We start from the raw sequence: 13,825 nt of genomic DNA on the forward strand, positions 1-13,825 counted from the left end.
TGTTTTTCACCTGGGTATGTACCTAGGAGTGGAATTGCTGGTCATATGGTAATACTGTATTTAACTTATTCCCACTAGCAGTGTTCCAATTTCAGGACATCTTTGCTAAATTTATTTTGTTTTCTTTTTTATGTCACATGGATAATGTGCCAATATCATAACAAGGTTTAAGAGTGGCACCTCTCACACCTGCACTTGAATACCCAATCACACTTATGAACTACAAAAGGATGTACGTGTGTGTATGTGTGTGTGTGTTGTATATGTATATATTTTTGATTAAAGCTATTCTAGTTAGTGTAAAGTGGTATCTCATTGTGGTTTGGGTTTGTATTTTCTTTTTTTTTTTTTTTTTTTTTTGAGATGGAGTCTGGCTCTGTCACCCAGGCTGGAGTGCAGTGGCGCGATCTCGGCTCACTGCAAGCTCCGCCTCCCGGGTTTACGCCATTCTCTTGCCTCAGCCTCCCGAGTAGCTGGGACTACAGGCGCCCGCCACCTCGCCTGGCTAGTTTTTTGTATTTTTTAGTAGAGACGGGGTTTCACTGTGTTAGCCAGGATGGTCTCGATCTCCTGACCTCGTGATCCGCCCGTCTCGGCCTCCCAAAGTGCTGGGATTACAGGCTTGAGCCGCCGCGCCCGGCCGGGTTTGTATTTTCTTGATGGGCAAACATATTGAATGTCTTTTCATGTGACTCTTGGCCATTTGTACATTTTTTGGGGGGACAATGTCTGTTGAGTTCTTTATATATTCTGAATGTTAAACTTTTTTTTTTTTTTGAGGCCGAGTCTCCTTCTGTTGCCGAGGCTGGAGTGCAGTGGCATGATCTTGGCTCACTGCAACCTCCGCCTCCTGGGTTCCAGCAATTCTCATGCCTCAGTCTCCTAAGTAACTAGGACTACAGGCACATACCACTAATTAGCCTGCCTAATTTTTGTATTTTTAGTAGAGATGGGGTTTTGCCACGTTGCCCAGGCTGGTCTAGAACTCCTGGCCTCAAGTGATCCACTCACCTCAGCCTCCCAAAGTGTTGGGATTATAGGTGTGAGCCTCTGCACTCAGCCTCTTCTGAGTTTTATTGTTTTAGTTCTTACCTTTAGGTCTTTGATCCATTTCAGTTAATTTTTGTATATGGAATGAGATAGGAGTCCCAATTCATTCTTTTGTATGTTCTTACTTAGTTTTCTCAGCACCATTTATTGAAAACACTTCTTTCCCTATTGAATGGTCTTGGCACCCTTATTAAAAATAAATTGGCCATAGATGTTTGCATTTATTTCTGGATGCTCAGTTCTATTCTGTTGCTCTGTAAGTCTGTTACATCAGTACCACACTTTATTAGTCTGTTCTCATGCTGCTAATAAAGACATACCCGAGACAGGGTAATTTATAAAGAAAAAGAGGTTTAATGAACTCATTGTTTCACATGGCTGGGGAGGCCTCACAATCATGGTGGAAGACAAGGAGGAGCAAAGGTGTGTATTACATGGCATCAGGCAAGAGAGTCTGTGCAGGGGAACTGTGCTTTATAAAACCATCATATCTTGTGAGACTTAGTATCACGAGAACATCGCGGGAAAAACCTGCCCCCATACTTCAATTACCTCCCGCTGTGTCCCTTCCCATAACACATGGGGATTGTATGAGCTACAATTCAATATGAGAATTGGGTGGAGACCCAGCCAAACCATATCACACACTGTTTGGATTCCTGAAGCTTTGTAATAAGTTTTGAAGTAGTAAGTTTGGGAAGTATGAGTCTTCCAACTTTTTCATTTTCTATATTGTTTTGACTATTTGGGGCCAGTTGAAATTTTATATGAATTTGAATGTCACCTTTTCCATTTCTGCAAAAAAGGTCATTGGAATTTTAATAGGGAGGGGATTGATTCTGTAGATTGCTCTGGGGGGTTGCAATCTTAACAGTATTGTCTTCCAATCCATGAACATGGGATGTCTTTTCTTTTTTTCTGGTTTTTTTTTTTTTTTTTTTTTTTTTTTTTGAGAGGGAGTCTCACTCTGTTCCCCAGGCTGGAGTGCAGTGGTGCAGTCTCGGCTCACTGCAAGCTCCGTCTCCTGGGTTCACGCCATTCTCCTGCCTCAACCTCCCGGGTTGCTGGGACTACAGGCACGTGCCACAGGGCCTGACTATTTTTTGTATTTTTAGTAGAGACGGGGTTTCACTGTGTTAGCCACGATGGTCTCGATCTCCTGACCTCGTGATCAGCTTGCCTCCGCCTCCCAAAGTGCTGGGATTACAGGCGTGAGCCACAGCACCCGGCTGAACTTGGGATGTCTTTTCATTCAATTATGTCTCTTTTAATTTCTTTAAGCGATAGTTTGTAGTGTTAGTGTACAAATCGTTCACCTCTTTGTATAAATTTATTTCTTGGTGCTTTATTCTTGTGGGTTCTGTTGTAAATGAAATTATTTTCTGATCTTTCTTTTTGTATTGCTCATTGCTGGTGTATAGAAACAACTGATTTTTGTATGTTGGTCTTATGCCCTACAACCTTGTTGAATTTATTACCTCTAGTAGTTATTTTGTGGATTCTGTGGGATTTCTTTATACAGAATCATGTCACCTGCATATATAATTTACCTCTTCTTTCTAATTTGAATGCCTTTTATTTATTTTTCTTGCCTAATTGCTCTGGCTAAGACATTTAGTACAATTCTGAATAGCAGTGATGAAAGTGAGCATCCTCATACTGTTCCTAATCTCAGGGGAAGCTTTTCACCACTGATTATGAAGTTAGCTGTGTTTTCTTTCTTTTCTCTTCTTTTCTTTTTTTCTTTTTCTTTTTTCTTTTTTTTTTTTTTTTTGACACAGGGTGTTGCTCTGTCACCCAAGCTGGAGTGCAGTAATGCAATCATGGCTCACTGCAACCTCTGCCTCCCAGGCTCAAGTGATCCTCTCACCTCAGCCTCTTGAGTAGCTGGGACCAAAGGCACATGCCACAATGCCTTGCTATTTTTTTTTTTTTTTTTGCATTTTTGGTGGAGATGGGTTTCACCATGTTGCCCAGGCTAGTCTCAAACTCCTGAGCAATCAGCCCACCTTGGCCTCCCAGAGTGCTGGGATTACACGTTCGAGCCACCGTGCCTGGCGTTTATTTTTCCCCCAGACCAGGTCTCATTCTTTTACCCAGGCCGGAGTACAGTGATATGATCATAGCTCACTGCAGTCTTGAACTCCCAGGATCAAGCAATGCTCCTTCTTTAGTCTCCCTGGTAGCTGAGACTACTATAGGGGCAAGCCACTGCACCTTGCTAATTTTTTAATTTTTGTGGAGACAGGGTCTTGCTGTGTTGCCTAGGTTGGTCTCAAATGCCTCACCTTGAGCAGTTCTCCTGCCTTAGCCTCCCAGGTAGCTGGGATTACGGGTGGGCACCAATATACCCAGTTAATTGATTTTTTTTTTTTTTTAGAGATGGGTCTTGCTATATTGCCCAGGCTGATCTCAAACTCCTAGCCTCAAGCAGTCCTCCTGCCTCAGACTCCCAAAATGCTGGGATTACAAGTGTGAACCACTGTGCCTGGCCACTGACTTATTTTTTTTTAATGGGAGGTTGTTGAGTTTTGTCAAATGCTTTTTGTGCATCTTCTGAGATGATCATATTTTTTTTTCATTATTCTATTAATGTAGTGTATTATATTGATTTTGTTTTGTATGTTGAATCACCCTTGCATTCCTGGGATAAATCTCACTTTGTCATGGTATATAATCCTTTTAATGTATTGTTAGATTGAGTTTGCTACTATTTTGTTGAAGATTTTTGCCTCTATGTTCATTAGGAATATTAGTCTGTAGTTTTCTTTTCTTGTCATTTTTGAGGCAGAATATTCCTTTGTCATCCAGGCTGGAGTGTAGTGGCGCGATCTTGCCTCAGTGCAACCTCAGCCTCCCCAGTAGCTGGGATTACAGGCATGCACCATCATGCCCAGCTAATTTTTGTATTTTTAGTAGCGACAGGGTTTTGCCATGTTGGCCAGGCCAGTCTCGAACACCTGGTCTCATGTGATCCACCTGCCTTGGCCTCCCCAAATGCTGGGACTTACAGGCATGAGCCACTGCACCCGGCCTGTAGTTTTTTTTCCTTGTGGTATTTTTGACTTTGGTATCTGGGAACCAATCTTTTTTTGAGACAAGGTCTTACTCTGTTGCCCAGGTTGGAGTGTAGTGGCATGATCTTGGCTCACTGCAGCCTTGGCCTCCTGCGCTCAAGTGGTCCTCCCACCCAGCTGCCTGAGTAGCTGGGACTACAGGCACATGCCACCACACCCAGCAAGTTTTGTTCATTTTTTTTGTACAGACGAGGTCTCACTTTGTTGCCCAGGCTGGTCTTCAACTCCAGGCCTCAAGCGATCCTCTTGCCTCAGCCTCCCAAAGTACAGGGATTATAGGCGTGAACCACTGCTCCCAGCCCAGTTGTATTTTGACTGTGCATCATGTTTCTTCAGAATTTTGAAACCTGCCCTCTCCTAAGTGCGAAAATTCTAGGAGGGTTTCCAAGCAGACAACCCTAACATCTCTGGCTGGGATGATGATGATCATACCATGTACTTTCCCTCTTCTCAACACAGACACATTCATGTTGTAGTGCCAGCTCTAAGCATAGGAGGTGCACTTAACGGCTTGCGGCTGGGGAATATCATGGCTGACAGCACACCACCAGTGCAGCTTCAGGGAAGGGAACTATATTCCTGATGCCACAGCAGGAAAGAGATGTGCGTCTTTCATTTCCTGAAAAAGCCATAGATTGTTTTGGATAATGGTTGCTGAATAAGAAACCACCCTAAATATCAGTGATTTAAAACAGTAATCTACCTTTGCATCTCATGGTTCTGTGGCCTGATCAAGCAGGGCTCAGCTGGGTGATTCTTCTGCTCCATGTGGCCTTGATGGAGGTAATTTATTGATATTCATCTGTTGGCTGGTCCAGTCATGAGGGTCCAAGATGGCCTTACGCACATGCTTGGATGGTTGGAAGGCCAGGCTCAGGGGATCCTCCCCCTCCTTGTGCTCTCAGGTCCTCTGCAGATGGCCTTTCTCCTAACTGAGGTGGTTGTGCTTCTTACATGACAACTCAGAACTCTTAAGAGTGAGTGTTCTAGGAGAGGAAGTGGAAGCTGCCAGTCTGTCTCTCTCCCTCTTTCTTCTTTTTTTTTTTCTTTTGAGATAGAGTCTCACTCTGTTGCCCAGGCTGAGTACAGTGGTACCATCATAGCTCACTGCAGCCTCAAACACCTGGGCAGAAGTGGTCCTCCCAGTCCAGCCTCCCAAGTAACTGGGACAAGAGGTGCATGCCACCATGCATAGCTAATTTCTTAGTTTTTAATTTTTTGTAGAGACAAGGTCTTAACTATGTTGCCCAGGCTGGTCTTGAACTCTTGGGTTCAAACGATCCTCCCACCTTGGCCTTCCAAAGTGAGCTACTGCACCCAGTCTGGAGCTGCCAGTGTCTTAAGCCTGGGCTTGGATAGCAGTGTAGCATTATTCCTGCCATGTTCTAAAAAGACACAGAGCCCTCTTATATTTGAGGAGAGGGGACATGGACCCTAATTCTTAAGGAAAGGAGGGTCAAAGAATTTGTGACTGTCTTTAATCCAATATATGCGTGGTGGCTAGATTCCATAGTGCTCTCAGTAATATATGTTAGATACCCATTTGAAAACTGTTGTGGATTAAAATGGAAATGCCAACTGTTGTGTGTTACTCATTTTCAGTGAGACAATACATTATGTGTTCTAAATCAATAATTTAAAAAAAACTTTTGGAGTATACCTATTCATAAAATAACTACCTCTATAAAATGTATGTCTTAGCAGCAGCCATCCTTGATCATGCGTTTGTCAAGTTTTTCAAGTACAACTTTGGGTCCATACATTTTTTTTTCTTCCTATTACTAGTTCATTTTAAAAATTAGTTGAAACCTTCCCTTTTATTTTAAAGAATATTGTGAGGTTTTTAATATTCCTCTGTGTTCTTAAAAAAAGCTTCATTGAGAAAATATTAGTAAGCCTATATATCCTAACTTTCCTTTCCTTTACCCTACATCATTCTAGTAAATCCCCAGAGACTTATTAGAATAAAGTTCTGGCTGTTTATGTATAAAAGTGTGGGATAATTTGACAGTGTGCAGAGGTGTGTATGTATGGATGTGCTTTCACATAGAAACCCTGCCTTCCCAGCCTGTCTCAGCTGATTGTTGCAACACTGAGCCAAGCAAACATGATGAGGTCACAGAGAAGTGAGGGAGTGGATTTAAATAATGAAACAAGAAATCTGTGTCTTTGACTCCAGTGGAGCCCCAGTGTATTGGGATTAATGAGGGAAGAGCTGTGTCTGCCTGTGTTCCATGAGTGCCCCTTGCTTATACCTGTATGGAGAGCCCCAACATCCCTGGCTGGGAAGCCACTTAATCCTGTGTTTCCCAAGCATAACCTCTCTTTGTTCCCAAGGAGTCTTTCCTGAACATCTGACCTTCTGTGCAACATAGGCATGAATGAGGAGAGTGAGCTACTGTGGTGTTTCATGTATATATATGTGTGTATATACACACACACGTATGCACACATACACGTACACACACGTATATATATATGTGTGTGTGTATATATGTGTGTGTGTAGGTTTTCATCGATTGTTTCTGACTCATAAGTCCCGTAGTCCTTGTTACAGTCTTTTGTTGTAATGTTGGGTGTCTTGCCTCCTTTCAGCTGCCCAAGGCAGGACTCTAATCTGATTGTGAGTCAGAAGACCCTTATTCCAGAGAGGGCCCTGCCCCATTCCCTGGAGGAAGGAATGCTGCACAGAGAGGCCAAGAAAAGTCTGAACAGACAGGCCTTGCTGGGTTTAGATCATGGTTTTTTGTCCAAAAACATCTCTACATGATTGTAAGTCATGCCTGTGTTATGAAGCCTCCATAAAAACTCAAGGACAGGCTGGGCGTGGTGGTTCACGCCTGTAATCCCAGCACTTTGGGAGACTGAGGCGGGTGGATCACCTGAGGTCAGGAGTTCGAGACCAGCCTGGTCAACATGGTGAAACCCCATCTCTAATAAAAATACAAAAATCAGCCAGGCGTTGTGTCGGGCGCCTGTAATCCCAGCTAGTCGGGAGGCTGAGGCAGGAGAATCGCTTAAACCCAGGAGGTGGAGGTTGCAGTGAGCCAAGATTGCACCATTGCATTCCTGCCTGGGTGTCAGAGCGAGACTGTCTCAAAAATAAACAAACAAAAACTCAAGGACAGCGTTCGAGAGCTTCCACTTGGTGGAACACGTGGAGGTTTCTGGAGGATGGCCCGAGGGAGGGCATGGAGGCTCCCGCCCGGCCTCATACCTCGCCCTTTGCGTCCCTTCATCTGTGTCTTTTGCAGTATCCTCTACGATATACCAGTCAGTGTAAGTACATATTTCCCGGAGTCCTGTAAGCCACTCTGGCAAATTAGTCGAATCCAAAGAGGGTTTGTGGGAACCCCAACTTGAAGCTGGTGGGTCAGAAGTTCCAGAGGCCTGGACTTGGGACTGGTGTCTGAAGTAGGGATTGGGGGTGAACAGCCTTGGCGACTGAACCCCCAACAGCTGTGTTCACAGAATTCTTCTGCGTTGGCGATTATTGTCAGGGTGTGAAAGCGGGGAAAACACAGGTGGAGAGAGTTTTTCCCCAAACAGCCCTTGGTCAATGCCTCGGAATGACTGGCTGCTGCAGGGAATTGCAGAGGCCTGAGTGCCTCTGCTTCTCCCGTGATTCCTGAGGCCAGGACCTCTGGTCTGCGTGGTCTGAGGTCTCTTACGAAGGTAAAATGTTACGTATATATTTTGAATAAGGACACCTGTTCCTCATTCTGTTCTTTTGAATTCCAAAAGTGTGCTGGCCTGTGACATAGCATAAGGGACAGAATCATTGCTCTCCATGAGCCTTTGGGCTTGCTTCCTTGGGCACTACGTACTTTATCATTCGCCATCACCTTCGGGATTCTTTCTGCCGGAATGTAGTGGCTGTGGCCCGGGGGTGACCAGCATAGGGGTCAGAGAAGGGTAATGAGACTTGAGGCCTGGGGAGGGTAGTAGGCAAGGCAGGAGGGCAAGGGCCAGGGGGCAGCGTCATTCACACAGTTGAAAACGTGCCCCTGGCCTGTCTTCTCTCTGTGTTCTGCATCTTACAAAATAGATAGTGCCTTGGGTTAAGATGAATCAATATAGTTACCCCTTTCTGTATGGTCTTAAGCTTCTTAGGAACTGCTTTATATTTTAGTCACTTAGGCTTGGAGTGAAACATGTAAGGTATAGTTCAACCTGAAAAAAGTGGTCTGAGAGGCGTCTTCATAGAGTCCCCAATTCTGTATATGATAAGGGCTTATCAGGCTTTGACATTCTGCTCTTTTATGTGTAACACTACTGATGTAAACGTTTCTGGATTGTATAGAATGGTGGGAAGCATGGAGATTATCTGTTGGTGAGGGGGGGAGGGGGAGGAGGGGAAGGAGGAGGGGGAGGGGGGAGGGGGAGCAGGAGGGGGAGGGAGAGGATGGGGAGGAGATAGTGGCATCCCTCCTGCAGAAACCCTGCAGTGGAAGGACAAGATTCCAGGAGGAATTAGAGACCAGTGGTCTAGTCCCCATCTGTCTTTGTGACCTTAGGCACGTCACTGAATCTCTTTGAAAGCCTTGTCTCCTTGCTTGGCATATGGGGATGATAGTTGTTGTGAAAATAAAATAATCAAGCTTTTAAAATTTATCTCACCGTAAAAATGAAAAATGGTATTTAAGGTTAAAGGCACTTGTATTTCTTTGTTGGGAAAGAGAGGACAGGATATGTCCACCACACGTTCACCAGGTCAGCATGTATTTATCTACTGTGTGCCTGACTAAGCTTAGGTACTCAGTGTATTTTCGTGTAAAGAAAAACAACATTTGAGTGAGCACTGACCAAATCCAGCTTAGTTCAGAAAACCTTTTTTTTTTTTTTTTTTTTGAGACTGGGTCTTGCTCTGCTGCCCAGGTTGGAGTGCAGTGGTGCGATCACGCTCACTGCAGCCTCAACCTCCCAGTCTCACGTGATCCTCACACCTTTCTAAGTTTACAACATTTTTTGGGCCAAGTATGGTAGCTCACACCTGTAATCCCAGCACTTTGGAAGGCAAAGGTGAACAGATTACTTGAGTTCAGGAGTTTGAGACCAGCCTGGGCTTTGTGGAGACCACGTCTCTATAAAACAAATACAAAAACTAGCCAGGTGTGGTGGCATGCGCCTTTAGTTCCAGCTCCTCAGGAGGCTGAGGTAGGAAGACAGCTTGACCCTGGGAGGCAGAGGTTGTGGTGAGCTGAGATCGCACCACTGCACTCCAGTCTGGGCGATAGCGAGACCCTGTCTCAAAAACACAAAATTTTTTTTGTAGAGGTAGGGCCTCTCCATGTTGCCCAGGCTGGTCTCAAATTCCTGGGTTCAGGTGATCGTCCTGCCTTGCCTCCCGAAAGACTGGGATTATAGGCATGACCACTGTGCCCAGCCTCAGCAGACCTTTGGAAGGCACTTCATGGATGCCAGTCCTGTTGTTACAGTGCTAGGTAAATGCATAAAAATACTGCATGAGACATTCTGTGTTCTCAAGAAATTCAGACTGCTGATTTCAATCTGGAACATGACACTTTATGAAGGAGGCAATAGAACAAAAAAAGGGCAAATTAGAGGATTAGTAATTAACAAAAGCTAATACTCAGGTCAGAATAGACTCTTGTTCAGTTTACAGGAGGAATTTAACCAAATGAGCTTCTGCAGAGAACCAGCATTAGGGTGGTGACCAGGCTGGGATACATACCTGTCATATCAGAAGTGGCCTGAGACTGGGTTTGAGAAGCAGTGGCAGATTTGGACTACTGAAAGCAGAATTAAGAGTCTGGTGGCATTGGGGGGAGATTAGTGCTGTGGAAGGCCTGCTCAGAGTCTCTCATGATGGGTGCATTTGGGAGGAGCTTCGCAGACATCAGAGGAGCTACAGAGAGTTTACACAGAGGGAGGAACCAGCTGCACCACCACTCAGGTTCCTTTCCATCTTAGCATCTCGTGAGCATAATTCAAAATGCACAGTTTGACTAAGTATGTGCAGATTGCACTCAGTTCGTGAATTCATTCCCATAATGTAGCCCAGCCCAAGTGTTAGCACTTCTTGTTTTTTTTTTTTTTTTGTTGTTGTTGTTGTTCATTTGTTTGTTTTTTTTGAGAAGAAGTCTCACTCTGTCACCCAGGCTGGAGTGCAGTGGAGCGATCTTGGCTCACTATAAGCTCCACCTCCCGGATCAAGCAGTTCTTCTGCCCCAGCCTCCCATGTAGCTGGGACTACAGGCACATGCCACCATGCCTGGCTAAGTTTTGTATTTTTAGTAGAGATGGGGTTTCGCCATGTTGGTCAGGCTGGTCTCGAACTCCTGACCTCAAGGGACCCGTGTGCCTTGGCATCCCAGAGTGCTGGGATTACAGGCTGAGCCACTGTGCCTGGCTGAGCACTTTTCTCATAGTCTTCTGCTAAGTATTTGCTTCTGTCAGCTGCCGGGCAGCAATAGTTTTCATATTTATTTGTGGTTGTCCTCCAGAACTTGGCCTTTAGTGTGGTATGTGTAGGATTTTGTTGATTCCAAGGGAGGGTAAAAAAATGCTGTGATCCCCAGAACCTAGGATGGCTGGGGTATTTTGTCTCTGAGGAATTTAATAACATTTTGTGGTCATTGCTGGAATCTTCCCAGACTCCTTTGATGGAAAGTAGGGACTGTGAGGGGAACTCCTGACTGGGCTTGTAGGCTGCCTTCTCAGAGCCCTACTTTATTAGTGACTTATTGGGCTACTAGAAATGACCACAAAAACTGAGGCCCCCACCCATACCATTTGTATCAGTTAAGACCCTGGAAATTCAGATGTAGAGGGAATTTTTAAAGAGCTCCTGGGAGTGCTGATGCCCTGCTGGACTGGGAGCCTCTGCTCCAGTGGAAGCAGCACATCCCCTCCAGGGGCTCCATTGCTTTAGGAACGCAGGTTCCCAGGCCCTGCCTCAGACCTGCCGACTCACAGTCAGCTCTCAGAGAGGCTTTTAGGTGATTGTCACATTCACCTAAGTGTGAGAAGCACTGTGCAGGCTTTGGGTGAGAGAGTCGGAGTTCATACCTTGCCTCTCTTTCTTCTTTCCCAGCTGCATGAACTTTACCAGGTTACTTGGTCTTTCTGAACCAGGACAGCAGCACATAAAGTGAGTACGATGGTGCAGGCCCCAATTCCTCAGCCACAATCCTGAAACCCCAGAGCCTCTGAAAATGGAATGTTTTTCATAGATTTGGTGCCACTTGGCCTGGACTTATTGAGGCTATTTATAATTTCTATTCCACTTAATACGAATATTTCATTATTTTACCACAGATTGTTAATTAACATTTTATCCCCCCCCCTTTTTTTTTTTTGAGAAGAGTCTTGCTCTGTTGCCCAGGCTAGAATCAGTGGCATGATCAAAGCTCTCTGCAGCCTTGAACTTCTGATCTCAAGTGATCTTCCCACCTCAGCCTCTCAAGTAGTGAGGACTACAATCTTGTGTCGCCAGATGCGGCTGATTTTTTAAATTAATTTTTTGTAAAGAAAGGGTTCTTCTCACTTTGTTACCTAGGCTAATCTCAGACTTCTAGACTCAAGTGATCCTCCCACCTCGGCCTCCCAAAGTGTTGGGATTACAGACATGAGCCACCACACCCAGTGAGTTAATGTGTTTTCTTATGGGTACTGCCTCAGACTTCCTCAGGAGTATTATATAATATATAATATATAAAATATACATACAATATTTCCTTTCTAAAATTCAAAAAATTCTGAACTCTGAAACACATCTGGCCTCGGTTTTGGGTAAGGATTATGGTGCTGTAGATACCCAGCTTATAGGTGGGTCAGTATATGCCATGTTAGTATGTTGGTATGTGTAGAAAACTCTTGGCAGTTAGCAGGCACCCAACAAATACAGCTATTTTTGTTTGTTTGTTGTGAGACAGTGTCTCACTCTGTTACCCAGGCAGAGGTGCAGTAGTACAATCACGGCTCACTGCAGCCTTGATTTCCTGGGTTCAAGTGATCCTCCCATGTCAGCTTCCCAAGTAGCTGGGACCACGAGTATGTGCCACCACACCTGGTTAATTAAAAAAATTTTTTTGGCCTGGTGCAGTGGCTCACGCCTGTAATCCCAGCACTTTGGGAGGCTGAGGTGGGTGGCTCACAAGGTCAGGAGATCCAGACCATCCTGGCTAACACGGTGAAACCCCGTCTACTAAAAATACAAAAAGTTAGCTGGGCGTGGTGGCGGGCGCCTGTAGTCCCAGCTACTCGGGAGACTGAGGCAGGAGAATGGCGTGAACCTGGGAGACAGAGCTTGCAGTGAGCCAAGATCGTGCCACTGCACTCCAGCCTGGGCGATGGAGGGAGACTCTGTCTCAAAAAAAAAAAAAAAAAAAAGATTTTTTTGAGATGGAGTCTCACTGTATTGCCCATTCTGGTCTTCAACTCCTAGCGGTCCTCCCACCTTGGCCTCCCAAAGTGCTGGAATTGCAGGCATGAACCATTGTACCTGGACTCACTCTTTTTTTTTTTTTTTTTTTTTTTTAAAGAAACTGTTTAAAGACATTTCAAGCTAAGAGCAGAAGTTGTGTTAGAAGGTGGCTGTATTAGTCCATTCTCATGCTGCTATGAAAAAATTCCTGAGGCTGGCCGGGCACAGTGGCTCACGCCTGTAATCCCAGCACTTTGGGAGGCCAGGGTGGGTGGATCATGAGGTCAGGAGTTCGAGACCAGTCGGGCCAAGATGGTGAAACCCTGTCTCTACTAAAAATACAAAAAAAAAAAAAAAAAAAAAAAAAAAAAGCTGGGTGTGATGGCAGGCGCCTGTAATCCCAGCTACTCAGGAGGCTGAGGCAGAAAAATCGCCTGAACTTGGGAGGTGGAAGTTTCAGTGAGCCAAGATTGCGCCACTGCACTCTAGCCTGGGCAACAGAGCAAGACTCTCAAAAAAAAAAAAAAAAGAAATACCTGAGACTGGGTAATTTATTAATATAAAGAGGTTTAATTGACTCAGTTCAGCGTGGCTGGGGAGGCCTCCTGAAACTTACAACCATGGCGGAAGGGGAAGCAAACACATCCTTCTTCACATGGTGGCAGCAAGGAGAAATGCTGAGCAAAGGGGGAAAAGCCCCTTATAAAACCATCAGATCTTGTGAGAACTCACTATCACAAGAACAGGATGGTGGAAACTGCCCCCATGATTCAATTGCCTCCCCCCAGGCCCCTCCTGTGACACATGGGGATTATAGGAACTACAATTCAAGATGAGATTTGGGTAGACACAGCCGTATCAGTGGCTTACGCTCCTGGCTTGGCCTCTTGGCAGGCTTTTTATAGAGAGAGTGGGATCCTTTTTCGGCATGAAGAACCTGTGTTCCTTAGAATTACAATCTTGGAATGTCAGCCCTTAGCTTCTTGTTTTTATTTTCACCCAGATGGTGCACATAAGGAGGCAGCATGAGGTGGGGTGGTGGCTAAGGGCGTGAGTGCTGGTGGCAGGCAGCCTGGTCTGAGTGACTGTGGGTCTTGGGCAGTTACCTTCCATGTGTCTCAGTTCTTTTACCTAGAAATAGGGATAATGGTACCTACCCCCTGGAGGTGTGAGATGGAAAGCATTTAACATAGGTAAGCTCAATAAAATTTAGCAGTTTTAGTTATTTAGGACCATAATGGATGTTAAGTGGGCCAGAAGTAGAATATTCTTTTTATTTATTTATTTATTTAATTTATTTATTTATTTT

At 44.9% G+C, this 13,825-nt stretch overlaps 1 protein-coding gene and 1 non-coding gene across 11 annotated transcripts in view; one reads left to right on the forward strand and one right to left on the reverse strand.

The window, feature by feature from the left end:
- Positions 1–13,825, forward strand: part of TRAF3 (TNF receptor associated factor 3) — a 139,827-nt gene that overhangs the window by 11,011 nt on the left and 114,991 nt on the right. The gene's annotated exons all lie outside the window — the stretch shown is intronic.
- LOC123575034 (small nucleolar RNA U13) lies at positions 132–232 on the reverse strand. Its single transcript, XR_006700203.2, has one exon. It is a non-coding gene; the product is annotated as a small nucleolar RNA U13 (small nucleolar RNA).

This window comes from Macaca fascicularis, chromosome 7 (assembly GCF_037993035.2).
Source record: "Macaca fascicularis isolate 582-1 chromosome 7, T2T-MFA8v1.1".
In the NCBI taxonomy this organism is placed as follows: Eukaryota; Metazoa; Chordata; class Mammalia; order Primates; family Cercopithecidae; genus Macaca; species Macaca fascicularis.